The 19,486-nt window shown below is 42.8% G+C and overlaps 1 long non-coding RNA gene across 1 annotated transcript; it reads left to right on the forward strand.

Annotated features, from left to right (window-relative positions):
* Nucleotides 1-13,525: 13,525 nt before the first annotated feature.
* On the forward strand, nucleotides 13,526-14,296 carry LOC103654299 (uncharacterized). Its single transcript, XR_002268849.1, has 3 exons — nucleotides 13,526-13,595; nucleotides 14,091-14,151; nucleotides 14,245-14,296. It is a non-coding gene; the product is annotated as an uncharacterized lncRNA (long non-coding RNA).
* The last annotated feature ends 5,190 nt before the right edge of the window (nucleotides 14,297-19,486 follow it).

Consider the following 19,486-nt stretch of genomic DNA (forward strand, 5'->3'; position numbering starts at 1 on the left):
CCCCACGCGTCCCACCTGATCCCCGTCCACGCAGCTACCATGAGATCAGACGTACCTTAGTACCTATAATTATATTTAGATAATTAACTTAGTACCTATAATAATATTTAAAACTAAACAATAATTATATTTAGATAAATATCTTAGTACCTATTTATACAATATATAAAAAACGTAGTAAATCACAGGAAAGTGTTAAAACTTTAAGGACAGATTAAAGTGTGCCAGGAGCCAGGAGGGTAGCTGTGAGGACTGAGGAGCCGTCCCCTACTGAGCTTTTTCAATTTGTCGGAGGACAAGCTCTCAGGCTTCTTCATCCATGTCCACAACCGTCTCTACCTCCAATCAAGACGTCGTATATATATACTCATATACTTATAAATAAAAGTATCATTTCGATAATACTTTTTATTTTTATTCTTTGTCGCTAGAACACCCTGGTCCTTAACATCCTGCGAGGGTAAAGGCGCAGCGATCCCCACACCTAATGAAAGGCGAGGCTGCATTCAATCAGCTGGGATCGAGTGGGTGAGAGCCAGTCCCCTCCATTCATGTCAACCTCATCATCTTTCTCTTGCGGCAGGCAACCAGACACAGCCACGGCACTGGCCAGCCTCTGGGCGGCTTCAGCACTGGCATGTTTCTTGTGAGTTCTGACGGCCGCGGCGGGTGCCGGCGGTCGGGCGTGGCCGGAGCCATAAATTGTGGCTTGTCCAGGTGACTGATATACTATACTGTAGATTACAGCGGCCGGTAGCTAGCTCTAGCTGTATGGGGTGGTTGTGGTTTTAAAGGCGTTTTTTGCTTGCTTGTGATCTAAACAGCCCTAGCTGCACTTTAGAGTACGAGATCCAACAGTGCTCTAAATCACAGATTTAAGAAATTATTAAATAGTTTTAGAAGTAAAAAAATGTGAGTTCTTCAGTAGTTCTCTAAATATGAATATAGATTGTAATTTTGTTTTGTATCTATCTACATAAAAAAATAAGTCACAAAAATATATAATGTAGTCAACATTTTTGTTTAGAGAGTTATTAAATAATTGTCAAATGTAGAGAGAAAATAAGGTTAGATGAGCAGTTCTTAAATTTAGAAAGTTTATTTAGAGAACTGCTGGAGAATAGTTTTTATGTTAACTAGCTAAATTATTGATTTAAGAAGTCTTTTAGAGAACTACTAGAGTTGTTTAAGGGGTTTTTAGAACTGCGCTACTTCATGTTTTTTTTCCAGCTCCGCTCCATGTCTTTTAGCCAAACAAGTTTAGCTTCATATAACTATGCTGCTTAAAAAGATAGAGTTGTGAGATTGTCTAGTTTTTTCTTTATCATAGCTGTTCTACGGTAAATTTTTTTTGTGTAATAGAGTTTGGGTCCAGCGGTCGTAGACAGCGGCATTCCTGCTGCTGCGGCGGCCATGGCAGCTTGGCAGTAGCAGTAGCAGCGCTTGACTTGCCACTGTTGGTTGGTGATAATCACGACGCAGGATTGAATGCATTTATCATGTACATTCATGTATCCGTCGTCACACTGTTCTGCGCAGCTGTAATGACGACTGTATCTCCTGCGGCGGTCACTGTTTGGGAAAACAGTTTTTTCAAACTGCAGTTCTTCAAATACTAAAGTATATTTTATGGGTATAGGACAAACTTTAAAATAAAGAACTTTCTATTTTTTAATACTAGCATATAGCACGTGGTAATGCTATGATCTTTGTGGAGTGAAGGGGAGGGATCGATGCCGGTCGTGATGGCGCGAGATGAGAAGTTGGCGGTGGCGGCGGCAGTCATTACATTTTATGGGTATAGGACAAACTTTAAAATAGAGATCTTTCTCATTTTTTTAATACTAGCATATAGCTCGTGGTAATGCTACGATCTTGTGGAGTGAGGAGAAGGGATCGACGCCCGTCGTGATGGCGCGAGACGAGAAGTTGGCGGCGGCACGAGTGAGGAGGAGGGGCGTCGGGAAGGGGGAGGGGAAGCTGGAGGCGACGGGGTCGCATGAGAGGAGGAGGGTTGAGAGATAAGGGATGAGTAATCTCTACTACTCTATAAGCCTTCAACGTAGACGTTCACAATAGTGCGCCATGTTCTGCCGCCCAATCCTCTCCCTCCGCTCTTCATCGCACGGTCGCACGATGCGCTCCCACCACGCCAGAGCCGCTCTCAATCGCCTCCCCACCACGCCAGATCCGCAATCCGCTCCTCCCCCACCGCGCTCCTCACCCACGCCAGGGACAAGACCGCCTCCTTCCACGCCCGCCTCGCCAACTCTGCGGCCAGCGCCACCGCCACTCCCCTCCCCCATGGTCGTCGAGTCCGAGTGGTGACACCAGCTACGTGAAAGGTTATGCCCAAGTCGCAGGTTTGGATTTCGAGGAGAGTTTTGCTCCTGTGGCTAGGCTAGAATCAATTCGTATCTTGCTAGCATATGCCACTCATCATTCTTTCAGGTTGTACCAAATGGATGTGAAGAGCGCTTTCCTCAACGGGCCAATCAAGGAGGAGGTGTACGTAGAGCAACCCCTTGGCTTCGAGGATGAACGGTACCCCGACCATGTGTGTAAGCTCTCTAAGGCGCTCTATGGACTTAAGCAAGCCCCAAGAGCATGGTATGAATGCCTTAGAGACTTTCTAATTGTTAATGCTTTCAAGGTTGGGAAAGCCGATCCAACTCTTTTTACAAAGACATGTGATGGTGATTTGTTTGTGTGCCAAATTTATGTCGATGACATAATATTTGGTTCTACTAACCAAAAGTCTTGTGAAGAGTTTAGCAGGGTGATGACGCAGAAATTCGAGATGTCGATGATGGGCGAGTTGAACTACTTCCTTGGGTTCCAAGTGAAGCAACTCAAGGACGGCACCTTCATCTCCCAAACGAAGTACACGCAAGATCTGCTAAAGCGGTTTGGGATGAAGGACGCCAAGCCCGCAAAGACTCCGATGGGAACCGACGGGCACACCGACCTCAACAAAGGAGGCAAGTCCGTTGATCAAAAAGCATACCGGTCAATGATAGGGTCATTACTTTATTTATGTGCTAGTAGACCGGATATTATGCTTAGCGTATGCATGTGTGCTAGATTTCAATCCGATCCTAAGGAGTGTCACTTAGTGGCGGTGAAGCGAATTCTGAGATATTTAGTTGCTACGCCTTGCTTCGGGCTCTGGTATCCAAAGGGGTCTACCTTTGACTTAGTTGGATACTCAGATTCCGACTATGCTGGTTTCAAGGTCAATAGGAAGAGTACATCGGGGACGTGCCAATTCTTAGGAAGGTCCCTGGTGTCATGGAACTCTAAGAAACAAACTTCCGTTGCCCTATCCACCGCTGAGGCCGAGTACGTTGCCGCAGGACAGTGTTGCGCGCAACTACTTTGGATGAGGCAAACCCTCCGGGACTTTGGCTACAATCTGAGCAAAGTCCCACTCCTATGTGATAATGAGAGTGCTATCCGCATGGCGGAAAATCCTGTTGAGCACAGCCGCACAAAGCACATAGACATCCGGCATGACTTTTTGAGAGACCACCAGCAAAAGGGGGATATCGAAGTGTTTCATGTTAGCACCGAGAACCAGCTAGCCGATATCTTTACCAAGCCTCTAGATGAGAAGACCTTTTGCAGGCTGCGTAGTGAGCTAAATGTCTTAGATTCGCGGAACTTGGATTGAATTGTAGCATACATGTGTTTATGCCTTTGATCATGTTCATTCTGCATTTTGTTGCTTATTGTGGTGCTCAAGTTGTACAAACACTCCCTGGACCTCACAAGTCCGTTGCAAAGTGATGCACATGTTTAGGGGGAGATGTGTTACAACTTGACCCTTTGAGACTAACCATATGCTTGAGTTTGCTTGATTTAGTCTCGAAGAAGAATTGAAAGGAAAAGGTGGACTTGGACCATGAAAGACTTCCACTGCACTCCAATGAGAGGGTAACTTATTCCAAGTCCATCTCATGAACTCTTATTGCCATTTGCTCTTAATTGGAGATTTTGGTGAGGCAATGGGGTTAGAGGGCCAAAGTTGATCCCGTTTTGGTGCTTGATGCCAAAGGGGGAGAAAATAAAGGCCAAAGCAATAAATGGATCAGCTACCACTTGAGAAATTTTGAAAATAGTGAAATAGAGCTTTTTGTTTTGTCAAAACTTTTGCATTGTCTCTTCTGTCCAAAGTTGGCTTCTTGTGGGGAGAAGTAGTGATTATGGGAAAAAGGGGGGAGTTTTTGAAATCTTTGATCAATCTCTTTTGGAATGACTCTCTTTATGCTTCAACATGTGTGTTTAACTTAGAGATAGAGATTTGAGTTTGATTTACAAAAACAAACCAAGTGGTGGCAAAGGATGATCCATATATGCCAAAAATGAATCAAAATAGATTTGAGTTCTATTTGAAGTGATTTTGCACTTGTTCTAGTTGCTTTATGTTGTGTTGGCATAAATCACCAAAAAGGGGGAGATTGAAAGGGAAATGTGCCTTTGGGCCATTTCTAAGTATTTTGGTGATTGAGTGCCAACACAAGTGCTTAAATGTGAATCTATGCCCATGGATGAACAAAGTGCAAATCACAAGTAAAGGTATGTTTCTAAGCCTTAGTACATTGGTTTTGTGTACTAATGTACTTGTCTAAGTGTTAGAAACAGAAAGAAGAGAAGAGTTGGCTGAGAAGAGAAGAGTTGGCTGTACAGCCAAAAGGCTGTTTCGGTCTGGGGCACCGGACTGTCCGGTGTGCACCGGACATGTCCGGTGCGCCAGGCTGACACGGCGCGAAGTGGCCGCTCTCGGGAATTCGCCGACGGCGTACGGCTATAATTCACCGGACTGTCCGGTGTGCACCGGACTGTCCGGTGAGCCAACGGTCGGCCGAGCCAACGGTCGGCCGCGGAATCTGCGCGCGACACGTGGCCTGGCCAACGGTTGGAAGGGGGCACCGGACTGTCCGGTGTGCACCGGACATGTCCGGTGCGCCAACGGCTCCCAGATCTTCAACGGTCGGCAACGGTCGGCTGCGCTGTTTAAGGAAGGAAATCGGGCACCGGACAGTGTCCGGTGTGCACCGGACTGTCCGGTGCGCCCGACGACAGAAGGCAAGGATGGCCTTCCAGATTTGTTCTCAACGGCTCCTAGCTGCCTTGGGGCTATAAAAGGGACCCCTAGGCGCATGGAGGAGGATACCAAGCATTCCTACAACATTCCTAAGCACCAAGACATCGATCTCGCGCATTCGTTTCATTGTGATAGCATATAGAGCTCTTGTGGAGTTGTGAACTCTTTGAGTTGTGTTGCGAGCTCTTGTTGCTACTTGTGTGCGTGTTGTTGCTCTGATCTTTTGAAGTCTTGTGTGCGTTGCTCATTCCCCCCTTGCTCTGTGTTTCTTTGTGAACTTCAATTGTAAGGGCGAGAGACTCCAAGTTGTGGAGATTCCTCGCAAACGGGATTGAGAAAAAGCAAGCAAAACACCGTGGTATTCAAGTGGGTCTTTGGACCGCTTGAGAGGGGTTGATTGCAACCCTCGTCCGTTGGGACGCCACAACGTGGAGTAGGCAAGCGTTGGTCTTGGCCGAACCACGGGATAATCCACTGTGTCATCTCTGTGATTGATCTCTTGTGGTATTGTGTTGTTGAAACTCCTTTATAGCCACTTGGCAATTATTGTGCTAACACTTAACAAGTTTTTGTGGCTATAAGTTTAAGTTTTTACAGGATCACCTATTCACCCCCCCCTCTAGGTGCTCTCAGAGATGCAAATGAGGAAGACAAGGAGGAAGAGGAACAAAGGCCGCCACACCCAAGAGTCCACCAAGCAATCCAACGAGATCACCCCGTCGACACCATCCTCGGCGACATTCATAAGGGGGTAACTACTCGATCTCGTGTTGCCCATTTTTGTGAACATTACTCGTTTGTTTCCTCTATTGAGCCACACAGGGTAGAGGAAGCACTACAAGATTCGGATTGGGTGGTGGCGATGCAAGAGGAGCTCAACAACTTCACTAGGAATGAGGTATGGCATTTAGTTCCACGTCCTAACCAAAATGTTGTAGGAACCAAATGGGTCTTCCGCAACAAACAAGATGAGCATGGTGTGGTGACAAGGAACAAAGCTCGACTTGTGGCCAAGGGATACTCCCAAGTCGAAGGTTTGGATTTCGGTGAAACCTATGCACCCGTAGCTAGGCTTGAGTCAATTCGCATATTATTAGCCTATGCTACTTACCATGGCTTTAAGCTATATCAAATGGACGTGAAAAGTGCCTTCCTCAATGGACCAATCAAGGAAGAGGTCTATGTTGAGCAACCTCCCGGCTTTGAAGACAGTAAGTATCCTAACCATGTCTATAAGCTCTCTAAGGCGCTTTATGGGCTCAAGCAAGCCCCAAGAGCATGGTATGAATGCCTTAGAGATTTTCTTATTGCAAATGGATTCAAAGTCGGTAAAGCCGATCCTACTCTATTCACTAAAACTCTTGAAAATGATTTGTTTGTATGCCAAATTTATGTTGATGATATCATATTTGGGTCTACTAACGAATCTACTTGTGAGGAGTTTAGTAGGATCATGACACAGAAGTTCGAGATGTCTATGATGGGGGAGTTGAAGTATTTTCTAGGATTCCAAGTCAAACAACTCCAAGAGGGCACCTTCATCAGCCAAACGAAGTACACTCAAGACATTCTAACCAAGTTTGGGATGAAGGATGCCAAACCCATCAAGACACCCATGGGAACCAATGGGCATCTCGACCTCGACACGGGAGGTAAGTCCGTGGATCAAAAGGTATACCGGTCGATGATAGGTTCATTACTTTATCTTTGTGCATCTCGACCGGATATTATGCTTTCCGTATGCATGTGTGCAAGATTCCAAGCCGACCCTAAGGAAGCTCACCTTACGGCCGTGAAACGAATCTTGAGATATTTGGCTTATACTCCTAAGTTTGGGCTTTGGTATCTTAGGGGATCCACATTTGATTTAATTGGTTATTCCGATGCCGATTGGGCGGGGTGCAAAATCAATAGGAAGAGCACATCGGGGACTTGCCAGTTCTTGGGAAGATCCTTGGTGTCTTGGGCTTCAAAGAAGCAAAATTCGGTCGCTCTTTCCACCGCCGAAGCCGAGTATATTGCTGCAGGCCATTGTTGCGCGCAATTGCTTTGGATGAGGCAAAACCTGCGGGACTACGGTTACAAATTAACCAAAGTCCCTTTGCTATGTGATAATGAGAGTGCAATCAAAATGGCCGACAATCCCGTCGAGCATAGCCGCACTAAGCACATAGCCATTCGGTATCATTTTCTTAGGGATCACCAACAAAAGGGAGATATCGAGATTTCTTACATTAATACTAAAGATCAATTAGCCGATATCTTTACCAAGCCTCTTGATGAACAATCTTTTAACAAACTTAGGCATGAGCTCAATATTCTTGATTCTAGGAACTTCTTTTGTTAAAATTGCACACATTGCTCTTCTATATACCTTTGATCATATCTCTTTCATATGCTATGACTAATGTGTTTTCAAGTCTATTTCAAACCAAGTCATAGGTATATTGAAAGGGAATTGGAGTCTTCGGCGAAGACTAAGGGCCTGTTTGTTTACCCCCTAGATTATATAATCTGGATTAAATAATCCTAAGAGGCAAACAAACAGTCCAGCTTATTTGCCCAGATTATATAATCTAACCCCTTGGATTATGATAATCCATAAGCAAGTGAGGAGGTGCTTATTTCAGATTATTTTTTTCCCACTTCCCCACTACCCTTTCAAGTTTCCTAGAAATTACCCACCATTGCCATTATAATCCACCGAATCGTTTTTGCGCCTAGTACTAGTCAATTTGGAGATGAAGAAGGTGACATGAATGTCTTCCGTGATAATATTGCTAATGCAATATTTGCCAATATCAATTGAATTATTTTTTTTCATATATGAGTTTCAATCTAGTACAAATATAGAGGGCATTCTTGTCTTCCTCATACAAAAGAATCCTATTAACAACTCAAATAATCTGGGTAAACAAACAGGACTACTCAGATTATATAATCCAGATTATATAATCCAGATTATATAATCCTCCAAAAATAATCCAGATTATATAATCCATGGGGGTAAACAAACAGGCCCTAAGGCTTCCACTACGTAACTCATCCTTCGCCGTCGCTCCAAGCAACTCTCCATTCATGGGGGAGAAAAGCATGAGCATCAAAGAAAAGGACTTTGTCTTTGGGAGAGAAAGTAAGAGCCCAAAGCAAAAGGACCGGACTTCGTCTTTGGTATAATCTTAACTCATTTATTTATGACCAAAGGAGAAGATAGCACTTCGAGGGCTCTAATGATTCCGTTTTTGGCGATTCATGCCAAAAAGGGGGAGAAATGAGCCCAAAGCAAAAGGACCGCACCACCACCAATTTCAAAAACTTAAGTGTTGAATATTTTCAATTGGTATCCTATTGTGTTCAAAAGGGAGAGAAAGTAGTATTTCAAAATGATATATCAAAACCCTCTTGAACACTAAGAGGAGAATCTCTTTTAGGGGGAGTTTTGTTTAGTCAAAGGAAAAGCATTTGAAACAAGGGGAGAAAATTTCAAATCTTGAAAATGCTTCTCAAAATCTTATTCGTTTGCCTTTGACTATTTGCAAAAGAACTTTGAAATGGATTTACAAAAGATTTTGCAAAAACAAAACATGTGGTGCAAGCGTGGTCCAAAATGTTATATAAGAAAGAAACAATCCATGCATATCTTGTAAGTATTTATATTGGCTCAAATTCTAAGCAACCTTTACACTTACATTATGCAAACTGATTCAATTATGCACTTCTATATTTGCTTTGATTTGTGTTGGCATCAATCACCAAAAAGGGGGAGATTGAAAGGGAATTAGGCTTACACCTAGTCCCTAATTAATTTTGGTGGTTGAATTGCCCAACACAAACAATTGGACTAACTAGTTTGCCCAAGTGTATAGATTACACAGGTGTAAAAGGTTCACACTCAACCAATAAAAAGACCAAGTTTTGGATTCAACAAAGGAGCAAAGTGGGAACCGAAGGCCCTCTGGTCTGGGAGCACCGGACTGTCCGGTGTACACCGGACAGTGTCCGGTGCACCACCGGACAGTGTCCGGTGCACCAGAGGACTCCAACTCAAACTCGCCACCTTCGGGAATCTCCAGAGGCACTCGCGCTATAATTCACCGGACTGTCCGGTGTACACCGGACAGTGTCCGGTGCGCCAAGGAGGAGCGGCCTCAGGAACTCGCCAGCTTCGGAAAGTCCAACGGCTAGTCCGCTATAATTCACCGGACATGTCCGGTGTGCACCGGACTGTCCAGTGCAACTCCGGAGCAACGGCTATCTCGCGCCAACGGCTACCTGCAGAGCATTTATTGCGCGCTCTGCGCGCGCAGAAGTCAGGCGCGCCCATACTGGCACACCGGACAGCAAACAGTACATGTCCGGTGTGCACCGGACACCTTGGCGGGCCCACAAGTCAGAAGCTCCAACGGTCAGAATCCAACGACAGTGATGACGTGGCAGGGGGCACCGGACTGTCCGGTGTGCACCGGACTGTCCGGTGCGCCATCGAGCAGACAGCCTCCCAACGGCCACATTTGGTGGTTGGGGCTATAAATACCCCAACCACCCCACCATTCATTGTATCCAAGTTTTCCACTTCCCAACTACTACAAGAGCTCTAGCATTCAATTCTAGACACACCAAAGAGATCAAATCCTCTCCAAATTCCACACAACGCCATAGTGACTAGAGAGAGTGATTTGCTTGTGTTCTTTCGAGCTCTTGCGCTTGGATTGCTTTCTTTCTTCTTGACTCTTTCATTGCGATCAAACTCACTTGTAATTGAGGCAAGAGACACCAATCTTGTGGTGGTCCTTGTGGGAACTTTGTGTTCCAAGTGATTGAGAAGAGAAAGCTCACTCGATCCGTGGATCGTTTGAGAGAGGGAAGGGTTGAAAGAGACCCGGCCTTTGTGGCCTCCTCAACGGGGAGTAGGTTTGCAAGAACCGAACCTCGGTAAAACAAATCTCCGTGTCTCACTTCCTTATTCGCTTGGGATTTGTTTTTGCGCCCTCTCTCGCAGACTCGTTTCTTTATTACTAACGCTAACCCGGCTTGTAGTTGTGTTTATATTTGTAAATTTCAGTTTCGCCCTATTCACCCCCCTCTAGGCGACTTTCACTACGCATGCTCATCGAGGACGACGTGGAATAGGTGCTCCACCGCGGGCACAACGGGCACGGTGGAGGTGGAACGAGCGCCATCGAGTTCTGGCATCACTAACCGCGATTCCCAGCCCACGGTTGCGCCCCCGACATCACCAATCGCGACCCCCTTCTCCCCTACCTCTCTCCGCTCCCCGCAGGGTTCATCTTCGACTTACCATCCTCCTTCTCCCTCGCTCACGACTCCCCTCTTCCTGGAATTCTGATCAATAACTCCGCGGATGCTGTTGATTTCTTGATTTCCCCTGATTCAGAAATCGCGGATGGAAGGTCCACAACGATCCACTCCTCGGCATGATCCACTCCCTTAGTAGAGGCAGTTCTCCTCCTCGGCGCGCAGAGCGGCGTGATCCACTCCCTCACCATCTGCTCTCCATGGAATTCTCGTGTCGCGTTCTCCTCCTCGCCGCGATTCACGGTCGTGCTAGACGCGCTTGTTCCATAGACGTCCGTGGCGCTCTGCTCCCCTCCCAGGATGGCGCTCACATTCCATCGACGGGCCTCACCTTCCATCAACGGGCCTCACCTTCCATCGACGCCGAGGAAGTTCCCGTTCCCGCATCGCGTGGCGCGTGGCGCTGTTTCTGCACGGACGCCATGTCGGGTGTCGGCCCACCTCTGTGAAGTGGTTTTTGTCGCCGGCTATGGAAGGAGATCTGGGTTCGTTCCCATTCCTCCATTCCCCTCCCAGATCACGTGCTGATTCCAGTCGGTCCCGCAATCAATGCCATTGCCCCTGCAACCCCCTTCCACCGACGGCGCGGACCTTCCAACGACGAAGCGGATCTTCCTCGGCGTCCTCTCCCTACCTACAGCTATTAAAGAAATCCAAAGGGATGAGACATGCAAGGCCGCCACCCTACCCTCATCCTGCTTGCATCTTCCCCATTTCAAAATCGCCCAGTTGAGTTTTCCAATCCTCTGTTCTCTTCTGTTCATGTTCATATAATATATTCAGTTTGCAGTAACATGATTTTTGGATGTGTACATATGGGTGGCGGCAAAACCGCTTATTGATTAATGTGAATTCAAAATTAGTTCTTCATCTTTGTCAATCGGCTGCTCACCTGTTGCTGTGTCCTGGTGGCTAGCTGCAACATAGCTGGCCAATAGCTTAGGTCGTAAGCAACATAGAACTCTTTGTTTGAGTGTAAGCAGTACAACGGATTTTTTTTCTCGAATTTGTATTGCAGGATTGAGATGATACAGAGAGCTTTGGGTAGTTTTTCTAAGCAACAAGGCTTAGAAAAACTACAGATCCCCTTTAACGCAAAGCATGCCAATAAAGCATAGAGGTTACTGATGTAAATTGGATGCTTCTGCAGTAACCCTACTCTCCTAATTAATTAACCAGTATAGCCAAGTCCATTCACACAGTGTGATGATGCTGACGAAAACTCTAAGCGAATTAGCAATTCAGCATTGCCAACCAGCATATGCTTTGCAATGCCAGTTCTCGTCAGTAAAAAAGTACTATCAAACTTCCTGCATCTTGAGCCTTAGAAGAACTACATAAGTGTTTTAACGCTTCTGTAATTGAACAAGTAGTATTGAGGCTTAGAATAACTACATAAGTGTTTTAACGCAAAGCATGCCAATAAAATGGAAGTCACCTTAGCAACAAATTGAAGGTCCCTTCTTGTCATGTCCAACGCAAAGCATGCCAATAAAATGACCCTTACACGATCCAAGAATCAACCAAAATTTATGGAACAATCTTAGAAGTGTTTTACTGTACCATTTTTTCAGCCTGCCGTCATGTTGATCAGAATTGTTCTTTTTCAGATTCAGATTGTAGAGCAGCTCTATGTGTTTGTCACCTTGGAACACAGAATCCCTACTACTCTCTCCCCATTTTTTCAGCCTGCCATCATGTTGATCAGGAGTGTGATTTTTTTTCTCCGTTCTTGCCAATTCCTGTACTAATTACTACATAGCTTCTGGTCCTCGACGCTTTTTTTTCTTCTGCACTTCACTGTCGCAGGAACTACTAATTTCTATTATGTTTGAGAGCAAGCAAGTCCATTTCATTTCGATCGATCGGTTCCAATTTTCTTTGATGCTTGGTTCCCTGCTAATCTAATCTAATCCATCCATCTATCCTTGGTTCGATTAGGTTCTCGTTCTTCAGTGCGCGATATCAATCCACTGAGGCGCTGGGTGCAGTTAATTTCCCAAACTATATTTGGGGGTGTTCAGCAAAAACCGCGTCAACTGCGCCCGTGCGGGTGAGGGATCACTAGAGCCTGGACTCGCGCTAGAGATGGTCAAGGCAAAAGCAAGGGTCCGGTATGATATTGACATTCCCTTAGTTCTTTTGCGTTACTGTGGTGGTGTGAATGGGGACGTTTCGAGTGCTCAGTATTCTGAATAATTTGCAACAGTTATGAGTATCATTTTGATAAACTGCTCAGTACTCTGAATTGGAATTCATTGTTTTCACCGCATTTTCCTACATTTTGCTGCCCATTTAATTCAATGTGAGTAGGAGTATCACATTTGCATATCTTCTTCCTACCATAAAGCTTAACAAGTTCGGCTTGCCTTCTTGCCACAAATTGAGTTACAGTATACTTTCGATAGCGCACCTTGTCTACTTGTATGATGTGTTCTTTGTCATCTGAAATTTGTGTGAACTGCTGTAGCTATGAGCTTGGACCGACATTTGAGGAGGTCAAAGAAGAAGTCATGCTTGATATATCACCAACAGACTCGACAAAGTTTTGTTTAATTCAGTGGCCTAAAGACCAGGTACCATTGATCTTTTGCATAAAATTCAGATGACAAAGAACATATAAAGAGAAGCAAGATGACAAAATTGAGGTAGGGAATGGAGGATCTCTCAAAATTGAGGGACTAAAGAAGTAAAGAGTAAAGAAATACTTGTTCCCTTTATTTTTTTTTGTTATAATAGGTTTTATTGTACTGCTAATTTTTCTGTGTAAAAGAACTTTTGTTTCGTGTACTTCTCTTTTCATGTAGGCATATATCAGTATATCAATCTATGTTTCGTTTACTCTCAGTTCTTTCTTCCTTTTGACCAGCAGCTCTTGTCTTTGTAGTCTGAGCTGGAATATCTATCCTTCATGTACGTTAACCCCACTGGTTTTGCTGAACTAAGAAAAAGAGTTGAAGACTTGTACAAGGCCCATGAACAAGAATTGGAAGAGGCGCTGTGTTTGTTTGAGTAATGATTGATACTGCATGATTCAGTACTATTTTCTCATGTTTGAGATTCTTCGATTCCAGGCAAATAAAATTTTAAGGCAAAAGATTGTTGAGGATCAGTTTCTCGATCTTGTTAGTGTTGAAACAGAAGTGCGCTCAGTTTACAAAGAGCTCTACAGGTGAGCGCATGACGTCTCATTAAACTAAAAGTTCTACTGGCTTCAGACTCCAAATAGAATTTTATCTATTTTCATTAGGAATCAGATTACAGTACTATAACACCACATCTGCTTGATGTAGTGTTGTGCTAGCATGCTCTGGTGTTCCCTAGATATTTCTTACACAGTTTTCTAACTCATTTCATATGAGATCGTACAATTAACCAGTCTGCTACACATTTTCATTAGTTTCTTTTCTTTTAAAAAACTTTGGTCAGTGAACCATGTTTGTTGCTGACTAAATAACACTCTGTAATATGATAATACTTTGTGGTACTGTTTCCTGCTTATTTGCTTAGTTGTGCATCTCAATTGCATTTTAAATCAAAAGTTATTATTATAATGGCGTGAGTGTCCCGGTAAAAAAATGGCGTGAGTGTTATGTTGTTCTTACTTTGAAATGTGGTGTAAGGCTGTTTATTTGTTGGATTATTTATTATCTGACCCATCTTTCAGCATTTACAAAACTACACTCAAATCCAAGAGTTCAATAAATGAGGTGAATCAGGTTGCTCAGGTATGTATTTTTATATTCATACTATTTATATTACTCTGAATATCATGTTATTTGTAAAATAATTAACCTTAATACCTTACACTATTTTCTTAGCTGAGGATCATCATAAAACCAAAATCCTGCAGTGGTGTTGGGCCATTGTGCACTGCACAACAGGTACCACTAACAACAAATTACTATATTGCTTATACAGTGGATTTGTGATTGGCTCACAAGTCTATTCAATTTAGATCTGCTTTCATGTTCTTGGCCTTGTTCATGGCATATGGACACCCGTTCCTCAAGCTGTGAGTTATCTTCTTTTTGTCGTATTTAATGTTCTTTATTATAGAGAACGACTTCAATCAGTTTATTATAGAGAACGACTTCAATCAGCACATAATCATTTTCCTCTAAAACATTGTTTGATAGAACTGTTAGATTCAATAGGGAATGTTTCTCTTTGATTCTTTAGCATAAACTATTAAAAACACAGTAGAGGATCATTTCACCGAATCAGAAGAAGCTACTTTTTTCAGCTTCCAGTCTTTTATTAGTTCATCAGTTTATTATAGAGAACCAATTGAATCAGCACACAATCAGTTTTCTCTAAAAAAATTGTTTGATAGAAGTCCTGTTAGATTCAATAGAGAATATTTCTCTTTGATTATTTAGCGTAAACTATTAAAATCACGGTAGAGGATCATTTCACCGAATCAGAAGAAGATGCTGTTTTTCAGCTTCCAGTCTTTTAGTTCATCAGTTTATTATAGAGAACCACTTGAATCAGCACATAATCATTTTTTTCTCTGAAAAACTGTTTGATAGAACTCCTGTTAGATTCAATAGAGAATCATCTCCAGGAGTTGTGCCAAAGGAGACCTTATTTTGTCTCATTGGATGGTATTTTTTTAACATTTTTCCGTTTTTTACGATCCATTTTCTTCTCTCATTTTTGGATGGTCTTTTTGTCAACACTTCATTTTTGATGGTCCATTTGTCCATTTTCGGTATAATGTCTTAGAGCAACTCCAACAGCCTTTATAAAATGCCTTGATTCGATAAAAAAGGAAAACCTGGTTTGAACCGCATGCAACAGAATCAATATCTGCTTCCTTATCCATCTTGCTCGGCATATTATCTCCCTCACTAGGTATATAAGTATATTTGCCCAGGCCGAACGGCTCTGCATTTCCTTCCATTGCGCCCTCCACTGTCACCTGCGAGGTTGTATGTGCACAGCACCAGCCACCAGGTGTCACATCGTTTTCCTTCCATTGCGCCCTCCACTGTCACCTGTGAGGTTGTATGTGCACAGCACCAGCCACCAGGTCGTATTTAATGTTCTTTTGTGAATTCCACTTTTCTAACAATCAGTTATGTCAACATGTGGAAGATTACATTGTAACTCCAAAACCTAATGGCTACCAAAGTCTACACACAACAGTGATACCATTTCTTAACGAGAGTATGTTTCATTTGGAAGTTCAGGTAATGCTGCCTACTCATTTGTTAACTTGAAATTGGCAAATATCAAGCAATGAATGTATTTTCATCTTGTTGTTGATTGTGAGTTGTGTTTAAAATTACAATTGTATTGCAGATAAGAACAGAAGATATGGATTTAATAGCTGAAATAGGCATTGCTGCACATTACAGTGGAAGAGGAGTGGTTTCTGGACCTGTTCGACCTGGAATATCAAGTGGAAGAAATGCCAAGGGGAAAGTAATCTGCTTGAAAAACACAAGATTTGATGGCCGCCGACGCGATGGTAGGGATGGCAGTCGTGGACGCGGTGGTTGTGGCTTTGGTAACAAGCAGAGCGCTGGCACTCCCAGTGCAGGTACAACTCATCCTGTAATTGTAAAGTTAACTGCATTTTGGTTTGAGAATTTTTTTTGCCGCACTGTGGTTTCTTGCTGCAAAAAACTTGAACTCGCTGTTGTACTACCTTTTATTTGCACAGGAAAGAAGACCACTTTTGGTGATGATTGATGATGAACGTGGAGGATGCGGCAAAAGGAGGAATGATCTGCTGATCTAATGAAACTGAGTTTTTTTGGGTCTTGTATTGTGGTACCATAACTGGAATTTGGTATTTTTCTCTACTATTTATTGTAGTGGTATCTGGATTTCCCTTGTGTTGACTATGCTGCAATACGCCATTTTGATTCTTTTTTACTTTGTTGTCCCTGGAGCCTTGAGGGTATATATAGTATTAGTGATATGATGATATTTTGACACACAGATTTTATATATCATAGTGACTTTTATCGTTCTGTATCTATGTTTTATATAATTTTTTAATTTCCGTGGCAACGCACGGGTACATACCTAGTGAACCAAATAATATTGTCCGTTTGATTTGAGTAAGGAGAGTAGATTAGCTAGCGATTTGAACCGTTTGTTTTGATGGTGTGTTAAATCAGGGTGCAATTTGTTTGTTGGGTTTAGGGGTGTTTGGGAGCAAATTATTTTTTTAAAGTTTTGGGGTAAAACCATGGTATTGAATTATACCATAGTATTTTTTTCCAAGAGGTGTTTGGCTACATTGTAAAAAACTATGTTCTGAATACCATGGTTTTGTAAATACTATTGTATTTTTTGGAGTATTTGAAACTCCGCTCCAACCCAAAGTTTTTATCTATGTCTAGCCTTGCACATGTATACTAAATACTATGGTTTGAGATACTTCGTCTTCAAACGCGTATTGTTAAGAGTGACTAAAAACTACTACAGTTGTGTGATGAAATCTTTAAACCATAGTATTTCAAAACCATGGTTTTGAAATACTTGGTTCCAAACACGCCCTTTGGGAGGTGATTTGGTTGGATGACTGTTGCAAGTTTAAACTGATGGATTATATAGGGGTATAGATATAAATATTACCAATATAGACACTTCGAACACATCTAAAATATTTATATCAAAAAAGAAGTAAAAACATACATATTACAATATTACAGTAAAATTTTCTTATAAAATGTTTAGATACAATTAGACGATGGATATATCGTGGCCTCCAACTCTTCAATATTTTGTTGTTGAAATATTATGTCGTAAACTGATAACCTAACTACTAAATATATACCCAGGATCGAGACCCTATATACTTGGAGGTCTGGGGCGAACCAACCCCACCCTTAGGATGGGTCCAACATATCTCTGGCCCATTCCCCACAATAGGTGTACGAATGGGGTAGCCACTCCAATGGTGCCCCCTCGCGAGCGGGTGGGCGCCTTCTCACCCTATGTACGAGGAAATCTGATATTTCCACATTTCGCTAAACAATGCTTTATTTGTGAAATTATTTTTTTCTCTTTAATTACCTTAAAACAATGTGTATTATGGTACTATAAATATGATAGTATTTTTAAAACTCTAAAATTGATGTAAAAAGTTAAATAGCGCAATTAAAAAATAAAGGGAAGCTAAACAGAGGGAGCTATTGAAGAAGAAATAAAATAGGAGGGAAAATAGTTGAGGTATTTAAATATAACTATAAAGTACGAATGTGTGGATTTGAGAAGGAGAATGGTAGAGAAGGTCTTAGAGCCGCCACTGGGTTTACTCCCACCTCCTCCCTCTTAAAAAAAACAAAAAAGGTGTTTCCTACTTACCCAAAAACTTTGGCTTTTATCGGGCTATACATATACACACAGGAACTCTATAATTTACTTAAATTTTAGAGAATATAAAAATAGTTCATTAATATGATGGCTTTAAATTCTTCTAAGTTTATGTATATATCTATATTTCTATATATATATATTTGCAGTACCTCTAATACATATTTGTTAATTAGTAATTACCAAGGGGTGTACTGAGTACTGACGTGGGCGCTGTATCAATCTGAGCCGGCCCATGTTGTCCACAGTGAGTCATCCACACGGCCCACGAAGCAATTCCAACTCAACGGCTGCGGGCTGCCACTGCCAGACACAAGGGCTGGTTGACCCAGGCTGGGCTCTCGGCCCAACACGTGCTAATGTTAGGATTAAGCAATGGACTGTGATCAATTTTGTACTAGTTATTATGTTGCGTAGCCACGGCCTGTTAAGTACCCTAAACTGAATTTGAAGTTCAACGAATAATACACCTGCAAAATTTAGCAAATAATTTGTCAGATGCTTTTACTAATATAAGAGGAGTGCCACAATCGCATATTACTGCGGCGAATGCACCGGAGAGAGTGGAGATACCCCTGCAGGGTATGGACTTTGCTCATACTCCCCATACTAGGAAAAGGAGGAAACAGAATGATTCGATATCGACCAAGCTGGGACGCCTGCACTGGCAAATTACCGAAGAGAATGCATCGCGCCCCCTGCTTTTGGATGTTCCTCAAGAGACACACCTTGAAGGTGAACGTACTAGTGCAAATGTGCGCACAAATAAAAGCACAAGGATTTTGGAACAACCAGTTTCAAATAACTTGGGAAATCATGAAGAACCAGATGATTCAGTTGAATAAATTTCCATAAACTATGTTGAGACGGGAGAGTTATATAACCAAAAGACTATAAATATCGACACTGATTTCGTTTCGTCTCTATGATCGTTGTTGTGTGATTACTGAGGATCCTAAACCAAAGTCCATGGTAGACTGTCAGAAGCGCTCAGATTGGGTCAGATGGAAAGGAGCAATAGAGACGTAATTAGTAATAGATCGTGCAAACAAACATTAGTAACAACGTCCACTAACCACTCGGAGATTATATATCGCTATTTGATGTCACATGTGAATGTGCTTGGCTACGATGAATGACTAACCACGTCTAGAAGTTATGTGGTTTTGACACCACAAATATCTCCATCGTTGTCTATGAAGGAACGAGCTTATATGACTCCTCATATCTCTGTTGCTATTGGGAGGGGTCAGAGTCCGGATCAGAGATATGTGACGACTACGTTGTTCAACAATAATTTAGACTTGGAGGAAGTAGTAAATATTTGTCGCCGTTTGGGAGATTACCAAGTAGCTAGCGTGCGTTGAAGACTACTAGACTAGGTGAGAGCACCTAGAGGGGGGGTGAATAGGTGATCCTGGGAAACTTGAAACTTAATCCACAAAAACTTGATTAGGCGTTAGCACAATAATGCCAAGTGGCTAGAGAGGAGTCTCAACAAAACACAAATAACCACAAGAGATCAATCACAGAGATGGCACAGTGGTTTATCCCGTGGTTCGGCCAAGACCAACGCTTGCCTACTCCACGTTGTGGCGTCCCAACGGACGAGGGTTGCAATCAACCCCTCTCAAGCGGTCTAAAGACCCACTTGAATACCACAGTGTTTTGCTTGCTTTACTATATCCCGTTTGCGAGGAATCTCCACACTTTGGAGTCTCTTGA

The sequence above is a fragment of the Zea mays genome, chromosome 4 (assembly GCF_902167145.1).
Source record: "Zea mays cultivar B73 chromosome 4, Zm-B73-REFERENCE-NAM-5.0, whole genome shotgun sequence".
Lineage (NCBI taxonomy): Eukaryota > Viridiplantae > Streptophyta > Magnoliopsida > Poales > Poaceae > Zea > Zea mays.